General features: G+C 40.6%; 1 protein-coding gene across 2 annotated transcripts in view; it reads right to left on the reverse strand.

Annotated features, from left to right (window-relative positions):
- The window catches only part of RASGRP3 (RAS guanyl releasing protein 3), a 106710-nt gene extending 80115 nt beyond the window's left edge, over positions 1-26595 (reverse strand). For both annotated transcript variants that reach the window (XM_007082431.3, XM_007082428.3), the window contains exon 1: positions 26440-26595. The gene's annotated coding sequence lies outside the window, so the exon portion shown is untranslated. The remainder of the gene's footprint in view (positions 1-26439) is intronic.
- Between the last annotated feature and the right edge of the window lie 1404 nt (positions 26596-27999).

A 27999-nucleotide genomic window follows, 5' to 3' on the forward strand; every position in this document is an offset into this window, starting at 1 on the left:
GATCATTATACGATTTTCCAAGACTGGAAGACTCAACATTGTACGGATGTCGATTCTCCTCTATTTAATTTATAAATGTAATTACAGTTAGATTAAAATGCCAGAAATTTGAAAAAAAAAAACAGATCAAAAAGAAATCCTGAAGTTTATTTGAAAGAAAAAAACCTGAAAATTTTTTTTAAAAGAGAAGTTTATAAAACAACAGTGAGTGGGGGGTACTGGGTATTAAGTAGGCTGAAAACATCAAGAATTAGAAGTTTGGGCACACCTGCGCAGCTCAGTCAGTTAAGTGTCCCACTCTTGATTTCAGCTCAGGTCATGATCTCCGCTCAGGTCATGATCTCATGATTAGTGGGTTTGAGCCCCATGTGGGACTCTGCACTGACAGTGAGGAGCCTGCTTGGAATTCTCTCTCTCTCTCTCTCTCTCTCTCTCTCTCTCTCTCTCTCTGCCCCTCTCCCACTTGTGTGCACTCTCTCTCTCAAAATAAATAAATAAACTAAAAAAAAAAAGGATTAAAGATTTGATTCTGTTGCTAAAAGAGGCAGAGCAATGAAACAGAACAGAAAGCCAGAAAATATAAATACAAGTACTATATTAAAATGTTTGTTGGGGTGCCTGGATGACTCAATCGGTTAGGTGTCTGACTTTGGCTCAGGTCATGATCTCAGTTCATGAGTTCAACTCCTCATTGGGCTCTGTGCTGACAGCTTGGAGCCTGGAGCCTGCTTCAGATTCTATGTCTCCCCCTCTCGCTGCCCCTCCCCTGCTCACGTTCTCTCTCTCTCTCTCTCAAAAATGAAAAAAAAAAAATATTAAAAAAATAAAATGTTTATTTGTTAAATATGATATTTAAACCCAGTGGGAAAAGAATGGATTATTTAATAGCTGGTTGAATAATTAAGTATTAGGAAAAATTAAAGATGCAATTATTACCTCACACCATATACAAAGTAAATGCCTAGTGGGCGAAAGAGCTAAATGTGAAAATAAGACCACACACAGATTTGAACAAAATCATGTGATTGTTTTTATAATCTGAAAATTATTTTAATCATGGTTAAATACTTTTATCATGAAAATTGTTTTATTTTAATTATGATCACAAAAGCTGAAGCCAATTAAAAAAGTTTTAAATATTTAAATAACTAAAATGTAAAATTTATGTATGTCAAAAATAACCCTACTATAAACAAAATTAAATCACAAATGACAGAATGAGATTAAAACATGAAACCTGTATGGTAAAGGGTTAATGGCCTTAACATATAAGTAGTGTTTATAATTAACAACTTGGCAAAGAATATGATAAAGACTTTACAAGTGGGGCGCCTGGGTGGGTCAGTCCATTGAGTGTTCGACTTCGGCTCAGGTCATGATCTCACGGTTTGTGAGTTTGAGCCCCGTCAGGCACTGTGCTGACAGCTCGGGGCCTGGAGCCTGCTTCGGATTCTGTGTCTCCCTCTCTCTCTCTGTCCCTCTCCTGCTCATGCTCTGTCTCTCTCTCTCGCAAAAATAAATAAACATTAAAAAAAAAGACTTTCGGGGCGCCTGGGTGGCACAGTCGGTTAAGCGTCCGACTTCAGCCGGGTCACGATCTCGCGGTCCGTGAGTTCGAGCCCTGCGTCAGGCTCTGGGCTGATGGCTCGGAGCCTGGAGCCTGTTTCCAATTCTGTGTCTCCCTCTCTCTCTGACCCTCCCCCGTTCATGCTCTGTCTCTCTCTGTCCCAAAAATAAAAAATTAAAAAAAAAAAAAAAAAAGACTTTACAAGTAAAGAAATATATTGGGGCACCTGGGTGGCTCAGTCGGTTAAGCATCCGATTTCAGCTCAGGTCATGATTTCTCTGTTCATGGGTTTGAGCCCTGCACTGGGCTCTGTGCTGACAGCTCAGAGCCTATTCGAGATTCTCTCTCTCTTTCTCTCCTTTCTGCCCTCCCCCACTTTCAGTTTCTTTCTCTCTCAAAATAAATAAATTTTTAAAAAAGGATCTCTTTTCAAGTAAAGAAATATAAATGACCAGTATAAATAAAAATCAGCTTCCTAAAATGGAGTACAAATTAAATAAGTGATAGGATACTATTTAGTATTTCTAATCATAACAAAGATAAAAAAATTGATAATTCCCAATGCTGGCAGGAGGTTTTGGAAAATGGCACCTTTATACTCTGGGGGCAAGAGTATAAATTGGTACCAGCTGTAAGAAAGATAACTTTGTGATATGTAGCAAAAGCTTTTTAAAATATGTATACCCTTTAATTCATCAGTTCCTGTCCTAGAAATATATCCCTAGAAAATAATATTGATTTTCATATGTGCAGGAATGTTTCTCACAGCATTGTTTATACTAGTGAAAAATTAGAAACAATCTGTGTACCAAAAATAGTTGAATAAATTACTATACATTTGTAAGGTTTAGCACTACACAATCATTATAAAGTAATGTTGTTGCAGTATATTAACACAGAAAAATATTCAGCATAGATTAAGCGGAAAACACATGGTATAAAACAGTTTATTCAGTATGACCTCATTTTTCTAAAAAAAACCATGTGAACATATGTAAAAGTCTGAAATGTTATACAGTGGACATTTGAACCACACAGGGGTGAGGGGTGCCGACCCCCCATGCAGTCGAAAATCCTTATTTAACTTTTGACTGCCCCAAACCTTATGACTAATAGACTTCTGTTGACTGGAAGCCTTTCTCATAACATAAACAGCCAATTAACACATATTTTGCATTGTAGATGCATTATATACTGTATTCTTACCATAAAGTAAGCTAGAGAAAAGAAAATGCTATTAAGAAAATAATAAAGAAAATACATTTAGAGTGCTGTATTTATTGATAAAAATCCACATGCAAGTAGGTTCAAACCTGTGTTGTTCAAGGGTCAACTATATATCAAGTTTTTAATAGTGATTATCTTTGGGAACTGGGGTCAGTGTTTTCCAAGCCCTTTGCACTTATCACCTTTTTTCTACTGTTTCTGTTATAAATGTGTATCAGTTATTCATTTTTAATTTTTTTTAACATTTATTCATTATTTACAGAGAGAGAGAGAGAGACAGCACGAGGGGGGAGGCTCAGAGAGAGAGGGAGACACAGAATCCGAAGCTGGTTCCAGGCTCTGAGCCATCAGCACAGAGCCTGACGTGGGGCTGGAATCCACGGAACCTGAGCCGAACTCGGACACTCAACTGACTAAGTCACCGAGGCACTCCCAGTTGTTCATTTTTAAATGACATCTTTTTTTTTTTTAATTTTTTTTTTTTAATGTTTATTTATTTTTGAGACAGGGAGAGACAGAGCATGAACAGGGGAGGGTCAGAGAGAGGGAAACACAGAATGTGAAGCAGTCTCCAGGTTCTGAGCTGTCAGCACAGAGCCCGACGCGGGGCTAGAACTCATGGACTGCAAGATCATGACCTGAGCCGAAGTCGGCCGCCCAACCGACTGAGCCACCCAGGCACCCCTAAATGACATCTTTTTTATATAAAGAGACATGCAATCATCCTTAAATGTTTTAATTATCTCCACAAAGAGGAGAAAGCCATTGTCAAGAAATATGATCAAGAAAAAAGGACCAAGAGCAGCAAAGTCTCACCATCCATTAATAAAACTACACATATCTGCCCAACCGAGTCTCAATTCTCTACCCTTCTGGTCCTGGACCCAATATTCAATAGCAAATCACTGAAAGTAGTGGAACCACCAGGTTCAAAGGATGCGGGAAGAGGAAAGAAGTATGGTGTTGCTTGAGCAGCTGGATTCCGTCTCTCAGAGATGCCCTGATGGGCCTCTATGCCTACATGAGGCATTCCCTTAGGTAGAAATTCCTAAATGGTACCCATCCCATGTACACATGCTCAGAGAGCAGGAACCTCTTCTGCCAGCTGCCCCCTGCCGAAGAGGCCCATCTATCTGTCCGCCTTGTGCCAAATTCCAAACAAGCTGCTCCGAGTTGGGGACACACCACCTGCTGGTCAATTGAGGTACTAAGGCTATATTGTATCTCCACCCCACCTCCATTTCCTTTCAGGGGACCGCCTACACAACATTACTTTCTTACTTCTCAAGTTTAGCAAATTCTACCCAGTCTTCTCTTTCTTAAATACATACATTTTTTGGATTCCTTCTCTCTTCTTTTTTCTTCTAACATCTGTCTAGGTATCATGGGGAATTTTCTCTCTCACTCTTGTTCTTCCCCTTTTCTTTCCCATGAGCCAAAATAAATACCCAGGCACAATGAGTTATCATAAGAATTGTGTTCACTACATGCCTGTAACAAAGAGAAAGAAAATGTGGAAAAATCAAAGTGGAGAGTTTTAGTCTCTAAAGCCCTTGAACAAAGCAAATCATTGTCAACAAATGAACACATCTAGGGTCTATGTTCAAAGTGCATTGCATTTAAGACTCACCAAAATACACAACGAAACTCTCTACTCTCAAAGGTTATAATCTCTCTGGGAGAAAAGGGGAGTATGCAGAAAGCCATATAAAAGGAATAATAACGATCATATATCATAACAATTAGTATCTATTAATACTGTAACATTTTATACTAATGTAGTATTAATATATAACAAGCTAACATCTGTGCACAATACTCATTGAATTCTGACAACAAAGCTCTAAGGAGATGCTATTATCACCCCTGATGATGACCTTTAATGAGATTAACTAGCCTGCCCACAACCCGTGAGCAGCAGAGAAAGAAAGAGAGAGAAATGTGGATGTAAAAGAACCCAGGTCCATCTGACTCCAAACCCTCCACATTTAACACCACCTCCCACCCACCAAATGATTTAGGGGCCACAAAAATTTTCATAGACTGGCCCATCCTTCTCTAATTAAACCTGCTTACACTCATGTGCAATAGCCAAGTCAACTGTAATGCACTTTGGGGTCTAATTATTGGCATTACAACAGTAGTTGTAATTTATAGATTTACAAGGGAACCTTTTGAACACAAGCCATTCAGAAACTGGAGACCAGCTGCATAGAAATAAAAAGGAGATTGAAAAAAGGGGACAGCCTCCACCAGAAACTGCTCCCACAGCCCAGTCTCAGCACCCTGCCTCCCCTCTTCAGCATCTCTGGAGAATCCCCAAATTTCTGGACAAACCAGCCCAGGTTAAAAATGGACTTCTACTTTTGGTCTCTTTCTTTTTCCTATATTTTATCTCTCTTCTCTCTCCCTTTTTGTAAAATTTCATTTGTGTTTTTAAAACCATATTACATATTGGTAAAGTTGTGTTCACTTAATCTAATTAATTTAAATTTACCTTTATGGCAGATTTTTTTTTCCCTGCATCGAATCACCTTCTTAAACTAGGCTAGCTTTCCAGCTGAAGCTGGATTCAGTAAACACAAGAAGGAAAGGTTAGCACCCTCAACACAAATCACCTTACTTAGCATAATTGCTTCCATAACAAACTTTTCCAGTAGTTTTATTTCTAAACCCTGATTTGACACCAACTGGCATTCAGATTTGAGGATCGCACCCCCATCAACCACAGACTAGTGGTCAATCTGAATCTAAATCTTCCACAATGCCACTGCTGCTTCCAGGACTGCTTTACTTCTTGAAGAAGTTGCTTAGAGGAGAAAAACAATTTCCTAAGCCTGCCTCTGTGCATTTTTTCTGAGAATCATTTAGTGTACAGAAAATAATAGAAAGGCAGTTTCAGATTTATAATTTCCTTTCTATCCAAGTTTCAGCATCGTTGCTATTTCAAAGCAGAAAATACAAAGCTGATTCAGGGAAAATGAGACCAAAAAAAAAATTAAAATTTTTCTTCTCGAAATATGTGATAACGAAATACACGGGGCGGGCACAATTTGATCTTTGCAGGCATCAGAGGAAAAGCACAGTTAGGAGCTCCAAATCCTCTTTTTCTCATTTGTGAACTCGAGGCACCCCCTTGCCTCCCTCTCCCCATCCTCCACTGAGTCTGCTGAACTGTACTGGGTTCATACCAAAGCCCACGAGCCTTGGCTGGAAGATGATGCTCAGTGTATGAAGGAAGGAATTGCTACACCATGGTTGTAATTATAAAACAGCCATATTATTTTGATACTAAATCCATCCGCTAACATTGTGCGTGCGAGCCTCCAACGTTTTGAAAGTTCAGGTTATGCCACTTCACTTTTACAAAAGAGCTACATTAGCACCTCCTTTTGCTTACCAACAGAAATCCAAAAAAAGTGAGAAGCGAAAACGGTGTTCAGCATTTGGCACATTGCCTTTACAGAGGCAGCGCAGCGCGTAAGATTGCACTGCCCAGCTCCTTCCCCGGGAGCTGCCTCCAGCATCTCAGTATCAAGCTGCTGCCGCAGTTTTGAACTGCCTCCGTGAGCCTCTGTTTTTTCTCTATTTATTTTGTGCATCCATTAGTAAGATGTGGTATCAGAAAAGCCTAAGAGAGGTTATTTTTGGAGTGTGGGAACGTTGGAAAAGTTTTCCATATACGTTAGTGGTAAGTGCTTCATTGCTTTACGCCATTTTTGGCTTACAAAAGGTTTCATAGGAATGCTCTCCTTTTGAATAGCTGGGGAAACCTATAATTCTAAACAATGTCAGTGTTCTATGTAATCGCTTCCGCTCTTCGCTTTATCACATTATCCAAACCCAGCTAGCTAACTGCAAGTCCTGTTTTCCAGTCCTTTGTGCCAAACTACTTGCTCACGTTTTAATCCAACCATCACCACCTCTAGGTTATAAATCTGTGAGGACTGAGCTTCTAACCTCATTTCCATATCCTTTCCTAAAGTTTCATTCCTTTTATCACACGCTCCACTAAACATCGCCATGATTTTCTTACACTGTGTTTGCTCAAACTCTTGGCTGCAGTCTTGGGGTTACTCACACCCTTTGTGTATAGAAAGCCTTTGGATAAGATGTTCTTCATCATGACTGCCTGGGAGCACACAAGGTGACCACAGACAGAGCAGGAACCCACTGAGTAATGAGAATCTAATATTACTGCAACCAGATTTTCTCATTTGTAGATCAGAGGGGGTAAACTAAGAAAGCACTCTAAGAAGCACATAAAAAAAAGTGGTATGAAAATTTCCAGTTTTCCTTCATGTTTTAATTAAACAGGAAGTTTTTGTTCTCAGGGCTCATCTTTGTGATTGCCACTCTTATTAGCGAAAAGCAATAGACCAAAAACGCTGTACTAAAACTCTGATTGAGAGGCAGGTGAAGGGGAGAGGTCAGAACTGAGAGGTGGGTGTTGCTTCTTTATAACTATAGGAAGTAAGAACTCTGGAAAACTTCTTGGCTCCTGGAGATAAACACATGGGAGGGCGCAGTCAAATGCAGGGGAGCTCAAGCTAAAACAGCTGAAAAATACCAGCCTACGTGATGATGCTTTGATAGGTATTTGAATGCCTATAAATTCTTCTTCAATTTCTATTCTAATGGTCAGAATAACTGCATTATCACATAGAAGAATAGTCTTGTTTCCTTTTGCAAAATTGGAAGAGCAAGACTCCTATGTTTCTTTTTTACTTTCCAAAATATTTAAGTTTAGAAAGAAATTTGCTCATTGTACCAAATCAAATGATATAGAGATAGACATAAAGAAAATTTTAGTAACCTCTCTCTCCTATCCACTCCCATCTTGCCAAGATAATACACACCTACAAAAAATGTATTGCTACATACATAGATGTATGGGGTTCTATTCTTTCCATTAAAAAAAGAATCTGTATTTGATTTTTCCCCTTAATGTATCATGAACACATATATTGGCTCCAAGGTCAATAATATAATTTAATTTGTACTCTTCAATAGCTGCATACTTCTCCACAGTGTATATCATACTTTATTCACCCTATTAATGAACATTCTAGATGCTCCCAGTTCTGTGCTTCTCTAAGCAATGTTGCACTAAACATCCTTGCATGTTTACCTTTAGCTTCTAGTGCTTTTAATTCCAAAGTATAGATATCCAAAACTGGGATTATTGGGTTTGGAAAATTATTCATTTTACTATACATTTTCAGTCATTTTCCCAAACCTGACCTAAAATCAATACAAAGGTCTATGGCCTTAAGAAGGCCTTAAAATAGACCTGATAAATGTCAACTTAGAGGATCAAGATTTTTATATTAAAAGCACTAAAAATTTCTCTCAGAATTATATTCCACCAGGTATATTAACTAAATTATTTATTTTGAAGATGCTTCCTTTTCACGAATAATACTATTTTTTAAAACCAAAAATGTCTTGGGGAGCCTGGGTGGCTCAGTCAGTTAAGCATCAGACTTCAGCTTAGGTCATGATCTCGTGATCCGTGGGTTCGAGCCCTGCATCGGGCTCTGTGCTGACAGCTCGGAGCCTAGAGCCTGCTTCAGGTTCTGTGTCTCCCTCTCTCTAAGCCCCTCCCTTGCTCAAGTTCTGCCTCTCTCTCTCTCTCTCTCTCTCTCTCTCTCTTTCTCTCTCTCTCAAAAATAAATAAAACTTAAAAAAATTTTAAACCAAAATTGTCTTAAATCAACTAAAATGGGTCAAAGTTAAAAGTTAGAGCCTAGTCCTTATTGTCTTCACACACCAAAAATTCCATAAACTCTAAAGGCCATTCCAGTTGTAGAATCAACTACTGATTAATTAAAAAATATATGAGCAGGGCTCCTAGGTGGCTCAGTCCGTTAAACGTCCGACTTCGGCTCAGGTCATGATCTCATGGTTCATGAGTTCAAGCCCCGTGTCGGGCTCTGGGCTGACAGCTCGAAGCCTGGAGCCTGCTTTGGATTCTGTGTCTCCCTCTCTCTCTGCCCCTCTTCCTTTCTTTCTTTCTCTCTCTCTCTCTCTCTCTCTCTCTCTCTCTCTCTCTCAAAAATAAATAAACATTAAAAAATACATGAGCAAATGTGAATAAGTTATGAAGAACAAAAATGTTCACATTGGACCAAAAATATTTCAGTGTACTTTCAAAGAATGCGATGGTGCTAGTGTGAAAGAGGATCAGTCAAAACCTCACTCGTTTCTGTTTTATTCTCTGGACTGTGGCCTGAGTAAGCGAAGAGCCAGCTCTTCCCTACGGCTCCACCATGAGACAGGAATAGGGCCCACAGTCCACACACAAGGATAGGAGTGCCCACGGTCTACAGCCACACTCCTCCCGGCGGAAGTTGGTTTTCTAAAACCACCTCTTCAAAATTATGTGGTTTTGTCATGTCATTTGATTTGGGACTTGAGAGTGAGAAGTTGAACTATATTTTTCTACGTTCCTAATAACAGCACATGTACTCCACATTATAGTTAACGAGTATCACCATACCATCCAACACACTCTAAGACACAAGCAACCAAGCATAGAGTTCCCTGCCTTAAGAAAAGAAAAAATAAGTTATAATCAACATAAATTCAGGGAATTTGTTCACATTGCCAAAGCATTCTTTATTTTAGAAAGCCACTCACTGCAGGATTACAAGAAATGTGTGCACTCTTGCTGCATTAAAAATGGCATTCAACCAACCTAAACTCAACTCATATTATTCAAGAGCACATTTATTAAGTAAAATAAACATGAGTCCAATTTTGGACCTCACTTACTGGCCCAGATGGTGTGTGTCCTTTCCTTCGGAACAAAAAAGTGGGCAAGCAATTCCTAGCTGCCTGTGATGGACAGGCTATTTCACAACTCCCCCCCCCCAAAAAGGGCTTAAAGCAACCTGCTAAAAATAGCCCCTCAGCTCTCACATTAGTGTCCTCAGCTGAAGGGCCAGGTGAAAATATAAATTGCTTGAAATACGTCCTGCATTCTAATTCCATAGAACTACCATTAGCTGAAAATCCCTGCTAATCCTTCTGACAATTCCAACATTAATAACGTTTTTCTTTTTTGACCATTTTTCCAAACTAGTAGGAGAAGCAGTGAGTTGAGGGTTGAGGATGTTGACACATTGGAGCCCTGGGAAATCAGGGCTCTCATGCCCTTATCAGCCACTCACCAGCTGAGTAAGCTTAACCCTTTAAGCATAAAATTCCTCAATTGTGAAAAGGAAATGATAATACCCAAGTCGAAAGATGGCTATATGAGCTGGGAATAATGCACTGTATTTCAGGATTTTATCCTATAAAAATATTCAACAAGTGCACAAAGACATATGTTAAGACAAACTCCATGAGACACCTGTAATCACAACAACAAAAAAAAAAGAAAAAAAATAGCCTAAAAGTAAAGAGAGGTTAATAAAAACAATCACAATGCCATTAATTCAATGCTACATATGTCATACGGCCGTGAAAAAGATGAGATGGGCAGATGGTGTGGTAGTAAGAAGTGAAAAAAGCAAGCTGCAGAAAGCACTGTGCATAAATGATTATTATTTTAAGCCCCCAAACCCCTCCACTATGTATTTAGTTCCATTTTTACCACAATCATATATGCTTTCAATAGAAAACATCTGCAGTGACAAGTAATAAACGTATATCCACTCTGAAGAAAACAAAGGGTTTCAAGAATTGCCAGTCTTTCCTTTGTTACACTATCCATTTTTGACAAGCACATTTATTTACAATAAACCTGTACTGTTTTTATAATTAAAAATTAAAGGCAATAAAGAAAGCAATGAGAAGTAATTACTGTAAAGCACTTGGCACAATGCCCAGTGGGCTTTGAGGAACGGTAATTATCACAGTTACTTCTGTCCAGAAGCCACAGAACATTTAAGCAAAACAAAGCCCCTGAAAACTAGCAGACGTTGGTAACATGCAGCCTGTTAAGCTCAAGTGTGAACTGAATCTATTTTTTAAGAGGCCACGCATGATCTTGGTGGTGGTGATGGCTTCACGGGTGTATGCACGTGTCAAGACATCAAACTGTATACTTGTGACACGCACCTTTTATTCTGTGTCAATTATCCCTTGACAAAACTGCTTAAAAGAGAAAAACTGCGGAGCTAAAATTTTCCTCAGTGATAAGACGGCAGATGGGAGAATGCGATCAAAACGAAAGGTTTGCAAGATCTATGCGCTATGCAGAAGATGTCAATATGGAGATCTTAACTTTAGACTCTGTTACATCAAATAATGTCTTTTACGTGCACCCAGTTACAAGAACAGACACAGAGGACCTAACTTCCAAAGCCCTAGAGGAGAGAAACTGGAATAAGGAAAACTTGAAAGATCCAAAAGAAGCAGGAGAGGAGAGAAAAAGAGCGGTAAACAGGGAATAAAAAACAGCATTATTAATTCCTCGATAACCACAACCAGTATAGACTGTCTGGACTCACCATTAAAATGCAAAGACTATTATTAAATAACAAGCAAAAGGATGGATCCGTTTTTAATTAGTTCAGCTTCACAGGTGTAGGGAGGGAGGGTGTGTGTGTGTGTGTGTGTGTGTGTGTAGAGAAAGCAGGATCAGATAGCTTCCTTCAACTCAATCTCTTTTAACTGCTTTTCTGAAGCCTTGAAATTAATGGGAGGAAAGTTCTTTACACCAAAAATAACAAAGAGAACTGACTTGGTTGGGAGGGGAGAGGGTGGGGGAGGTGTAAGGGACGCAGAGAGGACTGGCAAATACAGAGTGTTTCCCCACCATAACCTCACCAGAGGGTGAATAAAACGCACAGGGAGCTGTCTAGCTGACACCAGATGGGGCCACCCTTCCAGCCTACATGCTCCCCTCTGGCCAGCGTGGAGCACACATCCGGGACATCTAACTCCTCTTCTCGAGAGGTCTGAAGGTAAAGAGGCCGTCCCTGCCTGGAGGAGTTAGCACTCTTCTGAGAAATGCGGACTAAACATAGCCAGGCCAGACGGGACAATTCATCCATTCTTTCATGGAATCTGCAAAACTGAGTAGATGGTTCTAATCAATCTTATCTGGAAAACAGATGGAAAATTCTTCCCAGAAGTTAATTCTTTAGTCTTATTCCAAAAGGAGGCCACGTGGCTCCTCTGGCTGTGTGCGCTTAGAAGCGCCCTCCAAGCCTCTACTGGTTTGACACGGGTTGGGGTTGCTGTGCAGGCAGTCGTGGGGGAGACCCTAGGTGACTAGGGGACAATCAGTCATATAGTCCCCTGGCTGTGAATGGCACCTCCACATGTCCTCCCCTGCCCAGTTATCCAGGAATCTGTGATTTGGGCCTGATCACTGGGGTGCTAACATACAAACCCAATCAGACTAAGAAGCAAAAGACAGGATTTCTGCTACCAGCTCTGCTCAATCTAGTTGAGGGATAGTGAGTGAGTCGGCCACATTACCATAAGGAGTCCACCATAATCATCAATAAAGTAGGAATGACAATATCCATCTCACAGGTTTTTCTGGAAAGCTAATGAAATGAAGTACTTTGAAACCCCATAATATATTGTAGAAATGCAAAGTGTACTCATTTCTTACACTGGTAAGACAGCTTTAAGCCTTCATAGGACCTTTGCTTCCATCATAGCATTGCCTACAGGGGAGGCTGAGGAGTTTCAGCTGACATCTCCAGTGATGTCTGCCTACATGCCCACTCTCAAGGGCAAGCTCATCTACCCCTCCCACCTTGAGAAACTCTTTGGTATTTGGGGCAAAGTTCATTGTCCAGGGAGAGGCATGTGATCCAAACTGCTGTAGTCTTAGTACCTCTCTTGCTTTGGCCACATTCGAGTGTTTCAGGGGTGAACATCTGATTCAGGCAGATGATTCCCTAACCTATGAGTCACTTCCCCATGCTTTTCAGACATGGAGCCAGAACATCTTTTTTCTGTCGCTAAGTCTTAGGATACAAAACCTAGAACTTATTAGCAATCACATTTTCTGTTCTGCCCATAACATTCTAGGATCTAAGTGGGAGTAGAAATCTGGTGTCAAACTTCAATTAACCTCTAGTTACTAAAAAAATTTTAAGCATTTATTTTTGAGAGAGAGAGGGCAAGCACAGAAAGGGCAGAGAGAGAGGAGGACAGAGGATCCAAAGCAGGCTCAGTGCTGACAGCAGAGAACCCCATGCGGGGCTCGAACCCACAAACCGTGAGATCATGACTGGAGCCGAAGTCTGACCAGAGCCAAAGCCGGACACTTAACTGACTGAGCCACCCAGGTACCCCTCTAGTTTTAAATATAAAATCCATGCTTTCAGCTGGACCCCATCCAAAGACCAGGGTCCCCAGTCTACACACCCCATGTTTTAACTTCTTGAGAGAAAAAAACCTCCAGAGTCCTGCTACACCAAGGGAGGGGGCAACTCCCAACTATGTAAAGTAAGGGAAGGGATCTGGGAATCTGTTTATTAGGAAGACTTTCAACCAGTCTTCCTGATGTTAGCCTCATCTTCACCTACAGTTTCAGGGGAATTCCTGGGTTCTCCAGGGCAAACTGGATTGATTTTCTGATTTCTATTGTTGAGTTACTAGTCAGCTATTTTCCACCTTTCAAAATATTGTCACTGTGCATTTGTGACTTAAAAAAAACCCACTGATCTCATTTGAATGGGATCTCAGACTTAAAGTTTTGTGTTACACCCTTCTTTAGCCAAAAGCTCAGGGTCTTTATAATACACTCATCACTCTATAATATGCAACCCTCTTTGGTGGTCCCTGGGGGCCAGGCCCACCCCAGGCTCTCTACCTTGGCCACCCTTCCCAGTCTTATGCTCCAGATTTCAAAACTATTCTTCTTCCCAGGCAACTTCCTTAATTCACAGGATTATTTATACAACCCAACTTAGAAAAGTACGATAACCCAAGTTTATGTCAAGGTATCACAGGGGGTTGACTTGATCCTATTTGGAATAGTTGCAGTTTTCAAAAAGTGACTTATGTTCTTTGTACGTGTGTGATTTCAAAACTCATGTATGTTCACCACAAACAATTTGCAAAGTACAGAAAAGCACAAAGAAAAATAAGATCGACTGTCATCACACCATTCTTAAACTTCCTTTTCATGTACATGTGTGATAACCTGCAGAAAGATGGTATCCAGTGACCCTCATATGACTTATACCTCATGGAATTTATAATTAAATTGATGAGAGGAGAAACTCCTGGAAAATTAACTAGGGAGGCATAAAATGACTGAAAAAATGAAATATCCCAAATATACCAAACATCCTGTGATTCAATATATTAGATAGACAGTGTGTTATAGCATTTCTGAAGAGGTCAAGGTCCCTGAAGACTGCTGATGGCTTTGTTAAAAATGGCAGATGGGTACCACATCTGGAAGCCTGCAGGATTTGGATTGAGAGAAAAAAAGGGATGTGGTGGAACCTGAGCTGCCTAGATCAGCACAGGGAAATCTGCAGAGAGGGAAAACACACGACATGTTTAGGCAAAGTTAGGAGACACATTATTGGTTAGGACCTGGCAGAGAGAAGTAAAATAATAAAATAAAATGCTCTATTACATCCGAAGGCCAGATGTGTAAGAGATGGTTTACATAGCACAAGCCTCTCTTCTGAAAACTGTCCCCGTCCTCAGGACTACTACCGTGCCTCCTCTCTCAAGGTCATAAATGACCAGACAAGGAACTGATACACCTGAAGCAGGTTTAGGTCAGTCTGATTATTAGATTCTTTCTCAAGAGAATTGGGAATTCAAAGCAGGAGATCTATCCATTTCTATCGGTGCTTGAACAAAAAGGACCTTCAAACTGAGGAGGTGATGGACATCCTCCTTCCTCCTGTGCTCAGTGAGACAGGAAAAGCAAGAGGGCCAGGAGAGCAGAGCCTCTGAGGAATGGCAAAACCCATCAGGTTCCAGCAGTCACGGCCTCAGGCCCTGATCACCTGGTTTCTGGAGGGAGGTCCTTGCCGTTCTCAACTTCACTTCTGGTGCTTCCAGGACATATTTTTCTTAAAACCAGTATAGCTACGTTGAGTGAATTTCCATTCACTGAAGCTTGTCTAAGACCACAGGCAGTTTGCAGGCTTCTGTCAGGAATTTAGCTAAGTTACTCCACGGTGTTGCTGCCTCAGCATCCATTTTGTTTGGCCAAGTGGCCTGCGGACCTTACACAGGCACTAGCCCCTCATGTGAGGGGATAATATCCTGCAGAGTCACAGGTACATGTAAGTTCCTAACAGGACTTCCCTAATGACCCTTGTGATAAACAGTCCCCCCAGCCTCCCAGGGCCTTCCCTCGTGCTACCCTTAGGTAAGACCCCGGTGGAGCTTACCAAACTCTTTTTGGTTTGAATCGACCAATCTGGCCATAGCCCAGGAACCCCAAAGCATTCCACTCACAGACTCTAATAAAGGCATGTGCCCTCGTCCTGTACCTGTACCCTACCTTGACCTCCCCGTGTAGACCCTCAAGGTATGCAGAGTGCCTCCTCCAGGACCTGTGAGTAGTAAATCTATTTCAGTTTCTGGTATGGACTTCCGTTTTGTTCACCATCCAGCAACAGGGGTCTACTTAACAATTGTTAACAAAGTCCTAACACTCTCCAAGACAGAGTATTCTCCCAGGAGTATGGAGAGGTGGGTGTGAGGGAAGGGGAGAGCCTGAGGGAAGGAAATCAGCTGGATGGCTGCTCACAGAGTCCTTGATTGAGGTAAAAACAAACAAACAAACAAACAAACAAGAATGGAAGCAGTAGTGACAGGAAGGGAGGAATGGAATATGAGACACATTTAACAGGAAGGATGATCTACTTATGGGGTTACCTGGAGGTGAAGAACAAGTTAGAGGAAAAATGGTTCCAACCCAGATGGGATGATGTCACCATCAAAGGAAAGAACACAGGGAGGCCGGGTAGATAAGGGAAACAGGGTAGGGTTTTTGTTTTGGACGTGCTAAGTTTGAAACGATGATGGAACATCAAGTAGAAACAGACAGACAGAGACCTGCACCTAGAATGGAGGCTAAAATTCCCTCAGAGTTAGATAAGCAAGTTCAGAGTTATTTACAGATGGAAGCCATGAATAAGATCTCTGAGGGAGAAAGGATTTAGACAAACACAGATGACAAGGACCCCTGGTAAACAGCTACAATGGAGGGCAGAAAAAAAAAAAAAAACCCTTATCAAGATTGGAAGAAATCGGGAACAATGTGGCATCTCAGATTTCAACAGAGGAAAATCGTAGGATATTAAATGGTACAGGGATCAAGAGGAATAAAAATGGGAAGAGATCATTTCCCACATCAGTCAGAAAGTTTCTGACATTATATTTTCAGTGTAATGGGATTGAGGACAGAGTATCTGATTTTATGTGTTTAAAACTTTGAAAGAGAAATGAGAAAACGAAGGTGGTATGTGCCAGAATACATGCTGAGAATTTCAGCAGTGGAATTTGAGAGTTCAAATGAGTACCTAGTGTGGGCAGTGGATTTAGGTAGTCTGAGTCGTAGTTCTCAGAGCAAAGAAAAATCATAGATGCTTGCTTGCTTGCTTGCTTTATTTATTTGTTTGTTTATTTATTTATTGAGAGAGAAAGAGAGAAAGCATGAGCAGGGGAGGGACAGAGAGAGAGGCAGACAGAGAATCCCAAGCAGGCTCTGCATTGTCAGTACAAAGCCCAGCGTGGGGCTAGAACTCACAAAATCGTGAGATCATGACCTAAGGCTGGAAATCAAGAGTCAGACATTTAACCAACTGAGCCACCCAGGTGCCCCCAAATCATGGATGTTTTAAAGAAAATGTCCTAGAAGCAAAATAAATTGAGAGAAAGGATTTCGAAGAAGGATGGGCTCATCCGTCGGGAGGGGTAGGGATAGTTTGGGATACAGAGAACACAGATGTGCGTGCCCCAGATGTAGCATGCCTCTTTGAGCAGCCTGTGGCACAACATGCCTTGATCTCTGTTAGTTGCCTTCCGTTACCAGAGAGACAGCCCCAGTTCGCAGCCAGAAGGAATTATTGGAAGGTGTTCCGAAAGAGAGAAGTCATAGGAATCCATTGTTCTCCTGGCCCAGACTCCTGTTCTTGAGCTACATACATAATGTCAACTGACCCACATGCCCTTGAATTCTCTTGCTGATTTGTCAAGCCAACTAGTGGCCCCATTCAGCCCAGACTTCTTGACCTTGCCTAAAGGCCAGTTAATGCCTGACTTCACCACCTGCTCTTCATTTACTGGTGATTAGAAAGAGAATGGTATCCACAGAATCCAAGAGTTCATGGCACTCACGAAGATACAAAAAACTGAGTTGGAAATCGTACCCAATACGCAAAGACCACCTGCACACCCCTCCCTCCCCTCCTGTTTCCCACCCTGAAGGCTTCATGGAAAAGCACAGAGAACCATCCAAAGTTGAGTCCATCCTTCTCTGCCTTTCTTTCCCTGCAGGAGAACGGGGCATTTGTGCACGAATCTCTGTATCATGTGCCCACATATTCTCTTTCACTGTGGCCTTCCTCTCCACCTTCCCTCTTGGCCAAATGTTACTCAGGAAAATCTCACCCTATTTGGGAGTGAGAAAGGATCCTAATTATGGCTCCGCACTAAAAGCATTGCTAGGGGTACTTCTTCCTTAAGGAGAAGACAAATCCTAAGTTTAGACATACAAATGTAAAGGCTTTCTCCCCCTAAGAGTCTCATAGGTAAGGCACGCTCCTTAGTAAAGAATTCCATCTATTTCCTCATTCTTCCTTGGTGAATTTGCTTTCCTACCAACATTAAGGGACAAAATAAGTAGGATATATCTTTGATGCTTGTTCCCGAGCCTGGTGCAACACCAGACATTTGCTAGCTCCTCTTCCAGTGCTCAGTGTTTTGGATGTAAGGTGACTCTGAGTTAATTCAGCATATTTTTTGTTTTAATTATTCATATACTATTTATGGATTAATGTAGTGTAATTATTAACATATTATTAATGTATGATATAGTAACGTAGAAGTGATACAATAATTTTATTTCACTAAAATGCATAGGAATAGGGGAGCCTGGGTGTCTCACTCGGTTAAGTGTCCGACTTCGGCTCAGGTCATGATCCCACGGTTCACGAGTTCGAGCCCTGCCATGGGCTCTGTGCTGACAGCTCAGAGTCTGGAGCCAGTTTCGGATTCTGTGTCTCCCTCTCTCTCTGACCCTTCCCTGCTTGTGCTCTGTCTCTCTCAAAAATAAATAAGCATTCAAAAAAAATTGTAATGCCTTGTAATAATTGAACTAACATGTATTCATAAAATAATAATGATTAATAAAGAAGAATTACTTAATGTAATACATTGCAAATATATAGTAAATACATTGCAACGATTTCATTGAGAATATATGTTATTTTAGGTGCACATACCCAGTCACTATTTATGACTTTGTTTCTATGGGGAAAATGGAAAGTTACTTCCGAAGGCCAAGAAAATTCTTACAAACAAGCTTTTGGAGCACTACCAATTTGTAAATCGATGGATGGTCATCATGTACATTTGATTTTAGAGTTTTCTGACTGCTTTAAATCTGGCTTTCCTAAACAAACCCTCCCGGAATAAGCAATGAACCCAAACGACGATCGTTCTAGGGAGCTGGAACTTGCCGCCAGGACTTCTGGGGCTCTTGTGTCCAGGTTCCTGCCATTGGTGGGGCCACAAGAACCTACAATGTCTTGTAGTTTTATCCACTTCCACTAGTTCTATTTTTGGATCCCTACATTTAGCACACAGAGCTATCTTTATCGCTCCAGCTGACTGGCATGAGAGTCCCCAGGGCATAGTAGTTATACAAGATTGTTGAAGCATACTTCCTTCTCTTCAAATAAGACAAGGCAGAATGCACAATAGACATCAGCAAGCAATCACAATGTTAGGAGTGTGTGTGTGTGAGTGCGTATGTGCGTGTGTGTGTGTGTGTGTATGTGTGTGTATTACTAAAGATTTCTTTCTTTGTGCTAAGTTGCATGCATTATTAGAAACACGATGTTCATAATGCTTTCTGGAAGTTAGTTTTAGGCTGTGTAATGGAATCTATTCCTATGCCTAACTTCACTTGAAAACATTGTTATAAAATAAAGTTTCTTAACAATTACATAGTCCAGATTTCAAAAATTGGGAGTTTTTAAAAACCTCTATTACCCCTATCTACCCTCAACTGAGGAATCCATTACAGACACAGTCTAAACGAACAGCTGGATTGTTCTAACAGGGAAAATAGTTGGATCTAATAGGCAAAAAGTCAAAAACTGGCCATCTTTTCTTGCTCTTCAGTTATTCAACTATTCCGTTGCAGATGATCCCTGTTCGAGTGGCTTGCTAGTACATCACAGAGGAGAAGGCTGAGTCCTGGACAGACAGTGGGATCTCACAGCCCAAATTTCAGATGCCATTTACATTACTGTGGCTGCACTATAGGTCTTCTGTTTAGATTCCCACTGTCTACTACAGTGGCCACCAGGCACCTGACTCCATTCAGCATGTAAGATGAGCCTTGTCTGAACTGAGACACATGCAAAGTACACACTGGATGTCAAGGACTTAGTACCGAAAAAAGAAAATGTAGACTACCTCAGTAATAGCCTTTTATATTGATTGCGTGTCAAAATGATAATGTTTTGGTATATTGGGTAAAATAAACTATATTTAAAAAATTAATTCCGTTTCTTTTTATCTTTGTAATGTGGCAACTGGAAAACATAGCATGACAGTTGTGGCTCACATTATATTCCTATGGGGCAGCACCGGTCTAGAGGTCTCCACAACAAAGAGCATGACCAGTGAGAGGTTTTTAAGATTGGAAGCGAGAGCTGCTGCAGAATTTTACTCCAAATCAGGCTAATCTGAGAAGAATATGACTTGGAGTACAGGTTAAAGCACGCCCTGCATGTGTAGTTCCCCCATGCTAAGAATTTTAACAGTGCCCAGCAGGACAGTTAAGTTATGCTCACAGACAGAAGCCACTAGGGTGGAGAAATGTTACCACAGTGTATGTAACACCTGCCTTACTTAGCTCTTTCCTAGTTGAGAATGCAGCCTTCATTTTCAGCTCAGCGGTTACTAATTGTGCTCATTCCACCAGAGAGTGAATCATGAATTCACTTATTTTGAGTTTTGGTTGTTTGTTCCCCACCCCCACCCCCAACCCCCTGCTGTTCAAATGAAGACTAGGGATCATTTCACGGAAAAGAGAAATATGGATTTGATATTTTAAAGTTTAATAGAAAATGAAGTGTTTAAAATTTCATGTATGGGCCACAAATGGCCAGCTTATTAAAAAGGAGCGTTATTAGTGGACACACACAGGGAGAAGTTCACACTGGCCCTGAGTATCGATATACATAAAAAATTCAGTTCCAAATCCTTGATGTGTGATTACCGGATTACTGAATCAAAAACATATTGGGGGGGGGTCACTGCTGCCAGCAAAGAATTGTGTAACTGCTGGTAAAAACAACAGTGATTTCAGGAGTGGATTGAAAACAAAACAATAATATCTTTGTAATGTTCTGAAATCGTTGTAGGAACAAAACTGAGACTGGCCCCTTTGCATTTCCCAGTCTGATCTGCTGACCATCTTGTCTGCCCATAATTGTTTTCTGCCATTCATTTCCTCCAATTGTCAATTATTACTAAAACAATTATGAAAAAAAAGTGTGTGTCTTTGTTTCCTGTTGCTGATGAATATAGTGAAGTCATAGACCAGGCTAGTGCATCATCATCTTTTCCATTACAATGAATTATGCTGTCCCAAACAGGATACAGCTCTTGACTGGGCAGAGAGGCCGTAAATGGAGCTGAATTAGCACCTACATGATTGTCAGCCATGACAGCAAGAAATCAGAACACTGGCACTCAGCTCTCCGCTTTTTCAAAACACAACTGTTTTTTTGTTCCCGATTATAAGAGTAGTACATGCTTATCTTGGGGAACATGCTTATCCTGGAAACAAGTAGAAAATAAAAATCCCCATTATCCCACCAACTAGAGACTTCTATTGTTAATATTTTGGTATATAAATGCTCAGCTCTCAGCTTTTTCATGTAAACATATATATTTCTTAAGAAAGTGAGATCATACCATGTATATACTTTTTTTGCCTTCTCTTTTTCACTTAGCATTTAGTATAAACATTAAATATTTTAATGTAATTTGATGCCTATATGAAATTCCACATTGTGGAATACTACTCAACAATTTCCTTATTTTTTTTTTTGTACAATAAAACCTTGGAATGCGAGTAACTTTTTCTGCGAGTGTTCCGCAAGACGAGCCAACATTTCTAATAAGTTTAACTTGATAAACAAATGATGTCTCGAAATACGAGTAGTATGGGACGCCAAACATCACATGATCACAACTGTGCCAACGGTTCTTGAAATTCGCTTTGATAAACAATCGCTTTGCACTACAAGCATGTTTCCGGAACAAATTATGCTTGCAAGCCAAGGTTTTACTGTATATTTGTCCAAAATTTGTCCATTACAAATAGGTAAGCATTCTTTTATATTCAGTTTTGTCTGGATCTATGAATATTTCCTTAGGCTGTATTCCTCAAAGACAGATTATTCACTTTTGACTAAAAACTATATTGTGTATCTTGAAGTAAATATTTGGAATAAAAGGAAAATTTATTAACAACAAAATCACATAGGTGCATTCAAAGCTATTTAATAGCCAAACTTGATAATATGTGCCTTCCTAACAAGATAAAAAAGTGATTTTTTTTTTAATGATTACAAAGTTTAAGATAAATGTAACACTGGTCTATTCAAAATGCCCTTCAGGCCAGCCAGCTGGAAGGGGGTACGTAATGCCACGAAGTCCTTTTCCAGAACCTCCTAGCACAACTAGCCTCCAAACCACTGAGGAACCCACAGATGATTCTGCAGTGATTCTCTCAACTATTAGTTTCCTAAGGAGCAGGGGCTGCCTGCGTGGTCCCTGCCTGGCCTGAGCGTCGTTACCTAAGGCAGCCACTAGAGGGCAACCCAGGATAGAGTAAGGAGTTCAACATTCTCTGGCCTGTTTGCAGCATAATCTTTAATTCACCAGGTAGGTGACGAAAAGTAAAAAATGAGGCACTGAAGGGAAAACCAATTTTGGAAATAAATGTGCAAATAAATAAACACAAAAATCTGAGTATAACCTCCTCCCTTTTCCTCGGGGAGATTAACTAAAAGGTGCATAACTCTGAGAGCTACCACACTTAGAAAAAATTGAAGACCAGGAATCCAGTTAAAACTCAGGTGACAGTGGGGCGTCTGGGTGGCTCAGTTGGTTGAACATTCAACTCTTGATTTCAGCTCAGGTCATGACCCTGGGCTGTGGGACAGAGCTCTGCGGAGGGCTCCACACTGAGTGTGGAAGCTGATTAAGATTCTCTCTCTCCCTCTACCCCTCTCCCCTCTTCATGCATTCTCTCTCCCTCTCAAAAAAAAAAAAAAAATAATAATAATCAGATAACAGCATGGAAAGTTGGTTCCTTTAGATCTCTGCAGATGCAAAAAATGAATCCAGAGCAGATCCTCCTTGTTCTCCATGGGAATTAGCAGGCATGTGGGCTTTGGCCTCTTACACACTTGCGTTCCATTCTCTACCTGTCTCTCACTAGCTAGCTGGTGGTGAACGTGTTACTTAACCTTTCTGAGCTGCAGTTTCCTCATTCATAAAATGAGGCCAGTGATACAACCTGCCCATGGGTGGTTGTAAGCATTCAACAAGACACTGGACATGAAAGGCTTAGCAGAAAAGGAAATGCTGGCCGTTATCTCTTCTGCTTCTCACCTCCCTCTTAAGCTGTTTCCCATTTCCAGCTGTTCACTTACTCTTTCCACCTGACTATGCCATCACAGCATCAAATTTAATAGGCCTGAAACCAAAATCCTCATCTTCCCCGCTAACTCCCTGACCTGCTGCTACCTCTCTGATTGGCTATTTCTTAGAATAGACAGTAAAACATAACATCCTCTGTAACACTTCCTCTCTTCCTATAACCATAGCCAATTAGTTTACAAAACATGTTGATTTGTTCTCTAATGTGTCTCCATCTGGTTTCCTTCTCTCTGTTGTCACCAGGCATCAGAAACCTGCTCTGTTTGACCCACCAGGTCCTGCCTTGAATGGGCAGATCTCACTGATGTCATTTCCTTCTTCAAAGCCCCTCACTGGCTTCCCAGGGGATTCAAATTAGATTCTGCACCCCTCTGTCTGGCATTACAGTCCCACCACAGTCTGACCCCAACCTCCTCCAGACGCTTCTCTCTTGCCCCTTATGCTTATTGCCCCTGCTTATGTCAAGCTGTTGACACACAGCTCCCTGGTATGGTTGCCAGATTTAGGAAATGAAAACAGAGGACACCCAGTTACTTGTGAATGTTAGATAAACAACAAACAATATTTTTGAATAAGTAAGTCCCATGCAGTAGGCTTCATACACACCAGTGCAATCGGAGATACTTACACTCAAAAAAAGTTTGTTGTTTGTCTGAAATTCACATGTAACTGGGAATCCTGTTTTTCATCTGACAACCCTATTCCTTGGGCACACCAAGAATATTCCCATCCCTGCCCACGTACACAGTTCCAATCTCGTCTCGGACACTTATTTCTCACAGTACATCAGATCTTCTGCCTGCGAGGTCAGCTCAACCTCATACCTCCGTGAAACCTGCCTGAGTCAGGAGAACCTCCTTACTGGTACCCACTATGTACATCACTAATTTGGTTAATTTTTTTTTAACATTTATTTATTTTTGAGACAGAGAGAGAGAGCATGAACAAGGGAGGGTCAGAGAAAGAGGGAGACACAGAATCTGAAACAGGCTCCAGGCTCTGAGCGGTCAGCACAGAGCCCGACGCGGGGCTCGAACCCATGGACCGCGAGATCATGACCTGAGCCGAAGTCGGACGCTCAACCGACTGAGCCACCCAGGCGCCCCTAATTTGGTTAATATTAATCATTAATTTGGTATAAGATGCTTTGTGTCCTATAGAATTCCATTTCTCTGAGTAAATGTTGAGTTATCAAAGGTAAAGTTTGCAGTGCAAGTAGGAAAACTTCATAAATATGCTTGTGTGGTGTGGGGCTGCTGTAAACCTGTAACATAGGGCATGAAGGGATGAGGGCAGAGGAGAAAGAAAACCTCCAGAGGCCACTTACCTGGATTTGAGGTGCTCCCAGACACACTAAAACCAATATGCAACCCCCCCATCCCCACAGCATCAGGCCAGGTGGGTCCAGCTGCCTGACCTTGGCATGCTTCGCCCCACACTCCATTTCAACGCATCCTACAAGTCATGGGTTACACATGGTGACATGTCAATTTGTCACCACTTCACACTATCTCTTCAGTAATCTGATTTCACTTATATTTAAATGTGAGGGCCAGAGGTGGCTTGATAACGTCACCTATTAACACACAGTAAATAAGAGTCATGCTGGAAACCAAGCAACGGATTTCTATTTGATTAATAGAAAAGCTAAAAAAAAAAAAAAAAAAAAAAAAGCTCCTAATTTTGTTTTCAAAATTAGCTAACTCTAACATAAAATACACTCAGGAGCTTGAAAAAAAATCAAGAAACTGGTGAAACTATTAAACAGTCCCCCCCAAATCTATTTTAAATAACTGGCATTGCAGGAACACATTTATGACCATCTGCGGGCATCCAGAAACCAATGACCAAGCATAAGACTTCTCAAAGTGAAAAAAAAATATGTTCTTAGAATAAAACACATAACTCCTAATTGTCTCTATTAGTTAAATCTTCGATCGTATTTAAAACATTTCTATTCTCAAAATGTAAATATACAAGTGAAAAATACACATTTTGGGAGTGCCTAGGTGGCTCAGTCGGTTGAGCGACCGACTTCGACTCAGTTTCATCATCTCCCGGTTCATGAGCTTGAGCCCCGCATTGGGCTCTGTGCTGACAGCTCAGAGCCTGGACCCTACTTCAGATTCTGTGTGTCTCTCTCGCTGCCCCTCCCCTGCTTGTGCTGTCTCTCTCTCTTTAAGAATAAATAAACATTAAAAATATGTTTTAAAAAAAGAAAAATATACATTTTTCAAATGAAAAAGTTGTTTTGAAACTGTAAGGGCAGGGAGTTCAACACTCACAGAAACCAGGACCACTGTAAGCAGCACCTCTATCACTAGTCTCACGTGGAGTGGAAATTAATCAGATTACCCTGGATTTCACTTGGTGCAAAAAATACAATGGATGCAGAACTGACTATGTGGCACTGGAGTGTCTTGGAAACAAGTGCTAAGAGTTTGTTTTACTTGTTTCTTCAGATCGATCATATTTACCCAGATTTATGTTATTTCTGTCTTTATTTTTATGGTTTCAGAGCAACTAAGAAAACTGGTTCTCTCTATTCAAGAATACTACACTTTGCTACAGTTTCCAAGGAATGGATTGTAATTTTTCTAAACAGAAAAAAAAAATACTAATAACGCTTAAACTCTCCTAGGAAGGAGAACAGCCAGTCAAGCCCACAAGGAGCCACAGCCACGTCTTGGCTCCTTGCACCAGTTACAATCTGGCTGGCTCAGCTTTTTCTGGCTTCCAGCTTTGCTATCTTCTTGCAACAGATTCTAAACATACCAGTCTCGAACTGGGATAAGCCAAAATAACAGCCAACGTTTCCTTCTGCTCTTTCTTTTCAACAGACCACTAGAGACGTATCCCTTTGTTGTCATTGTGACATCAATCAAGTTACTGCAGGACACAAATGGGGGGTAGTTATCAGTGGTGGATGCAAATATGGTGCATCATTTCAACAAATGTGCTTGTCTGATGGCAAGGAATGTTAAAAGAATTCGGAATGTCCCTAGGAGCTTTCCAAGTTTTTGTGGGCAGCATCAACTGTTCTTGGATTTAACCTTTCCACCTTTCCACTTCCAAAGCTAGTGGCATTTTTCAGGTCACTCAGAAAATGCCTGCTAATTGAATGTTTTGAAATCCTAACTTAAATGTAAATAAATTATGGTGAACAGTTTCTATCACCATAGCTGTTCAGTGTTGTTTTGGTGCTTCTAGAAAGTCCTCCTTTGTCTGAAAATGAATGTCCCAGAGAAGAAGCTTTGTGTTGAAAACAACAACAACAACAACAACAACAACAACAACAACAACAACTTTATCTTCACTTACTTTTCTACAAAATTTAACTTTTAGTTAAGTAACTTTTCTCAAGTTTGAGAGCTGATTTAAATATATTCTAAACCAGTATTGATCAAAGAAATGGTACATGATCATTAATCAGCACTTTGAAGAGAATAAACAGACAAATCCTAGAAATCATTTTTCAAAAATGATCTTCAGCAAAAGTATTTATACTATTTAATCCCCTGGTGATCACGAAACTGAAGAAAGCTTAATGGAGATAAAGCTATCTTAAGGAAACAAATACTATTTCAAAAAAATATATATCATTGTTAAAGACTGAATATGTCATAACTGAGACTGATTTCTATATTTCTTCAGAAATATAAATAAGCTTATGAGCTTTTCATGAGGACCTGCCTTCAAAGCATATATACTGTCTCTGGCTACTTCCATTGCTTATGATATCCCTTATAGACATAACAATGGACAGTCTTAAAAATGACACTTACCTTAACTCACAGACGTGGAATCATATCAAGCTCATTCCTCTCTTGAATTTTCTCTTTCCACTTCACCAACCCCTAACAAGTTTCTCTTCCCTGTGTGCAAACACCTAGAGATTTCTGTTCTGGCTTCTGAAACACTGCCATCACCTTCAATGCCCCAGTGCTGGTCAAAAGTGGGGAGAGAAAAAAAATTCAAATTTGCAAGCTGTTTACGCCTAACAACGACAGTGAAGCTGCTGGGCTTTGAGCTCAATGAATTAAAGGTTGTTTGGCTAAATGGCAGGCACACTTCCTCCTATTCTTTCTGAACTTAGTTTTCCTGCCTCCAGTGGAGCTTTTTCCTTTTCTGGGCTATAAATAGGCTGGTCGTAAGAGCACTGAGGAAAGAAGAAGGCAGGAAATGCATTTGATTTCAAAAAGTCTGAGGTGTGTGTGTGTGTGTGTGTGTGTGTGTGTGTGTGTGTGTATGTGTTTCTTTCAAGTGAATACCAATAAACAAGCTGAGGAAAATTCAGCGTTCGTAATGGTACCAGAGTCAAAGTTTAATTTCCTATCATCTACACTTCGCTAAATTGACATTTTCCATAAGGAAAGCTTGGGTTTGGAGATGTATCATTTTCTGTATAAAATACCATCAGCAAACATGTGTCACCTCGTTCATTTCCCAAAGGAATGGCTTATAAATAGAATTTCCTGGGGGAAATGAGGGATAGGGCAGACCACAGGGGTCACCAAACTTATTTCTTTTTATTCAAAAGTAGTTGAAATACTTTTGGAGGCAAGGTTCAACAAAAGGAAGTTATCAACAGGTGAACAAGAAAAGCACACACTTTTGCTTAAAAGAAATTATGAAGTTGAGTTTATAGACTGGTCGCCCATCTGTATTAAAGATTATCCACGGTTTTGCAACTGAAAGATGTTTAACTTCTCTCATGATTACATACAACATAAGATAAAAATTAGATATTGCTTTTCACATATCAGACGGACAGGTCAAAATTTTGGTATTGCCTAATACCATTCAAGTGTGGAGGAATAAGCATCCCCATAACAGCTGATGGAAGTATAAACTGGCACAAACTATGTGGAGGGCAGTTCTCAACTTCTTTCAAAATGTGAAATTCAGATACTCAAACAAGATACTTAAACACGGTTGATTTGGCAAAGTGGGAGTGTGGATCTGGAATGTGGGGACAGATCAGTTTGTGATATACATATTTAGTGCCCTTTTATTTTTTGTAGTGTGCACCCCTGCTGTAAAAACTTATTAATTTTAACAACAGAACTTTATTGTTTTTTAATTTTTTAATGTTTATTTTATTATTATTTTTGAGAGAGCATGAGCAAGGGCAGGGCAGAGAGTGAGAAGGAGACACAGAATCCGAAGCAGGCTCCAGGCTCCGAGCTGTCAGCACAGAGCCTGATGCAGGGCTTGAACCCACGAATCGTGAGATCACGACCCGAGCCAAAGTCAGACGCTTAATCGACTGAGCCATCCAGGCTCCCCAACGACAAAATTTTAAAAACTGCTATTACTTAAGATCCATCACATGATTCTATTAG

Source organism: Panthera tigris, chromosome A3 (genome assembly GCF_018350195.1).
Source record: "Panthera tigris isolate Pti1 chromosome A3, P.tigris_Pti1_mat1.1, whole genome shotgun sequence".
NCBI classification, from domain to species: Eukaryota; Metazoa; Chordata; class Mammalia; order Carnivora; family Felidae; genus Panthera; species Panthera tigris.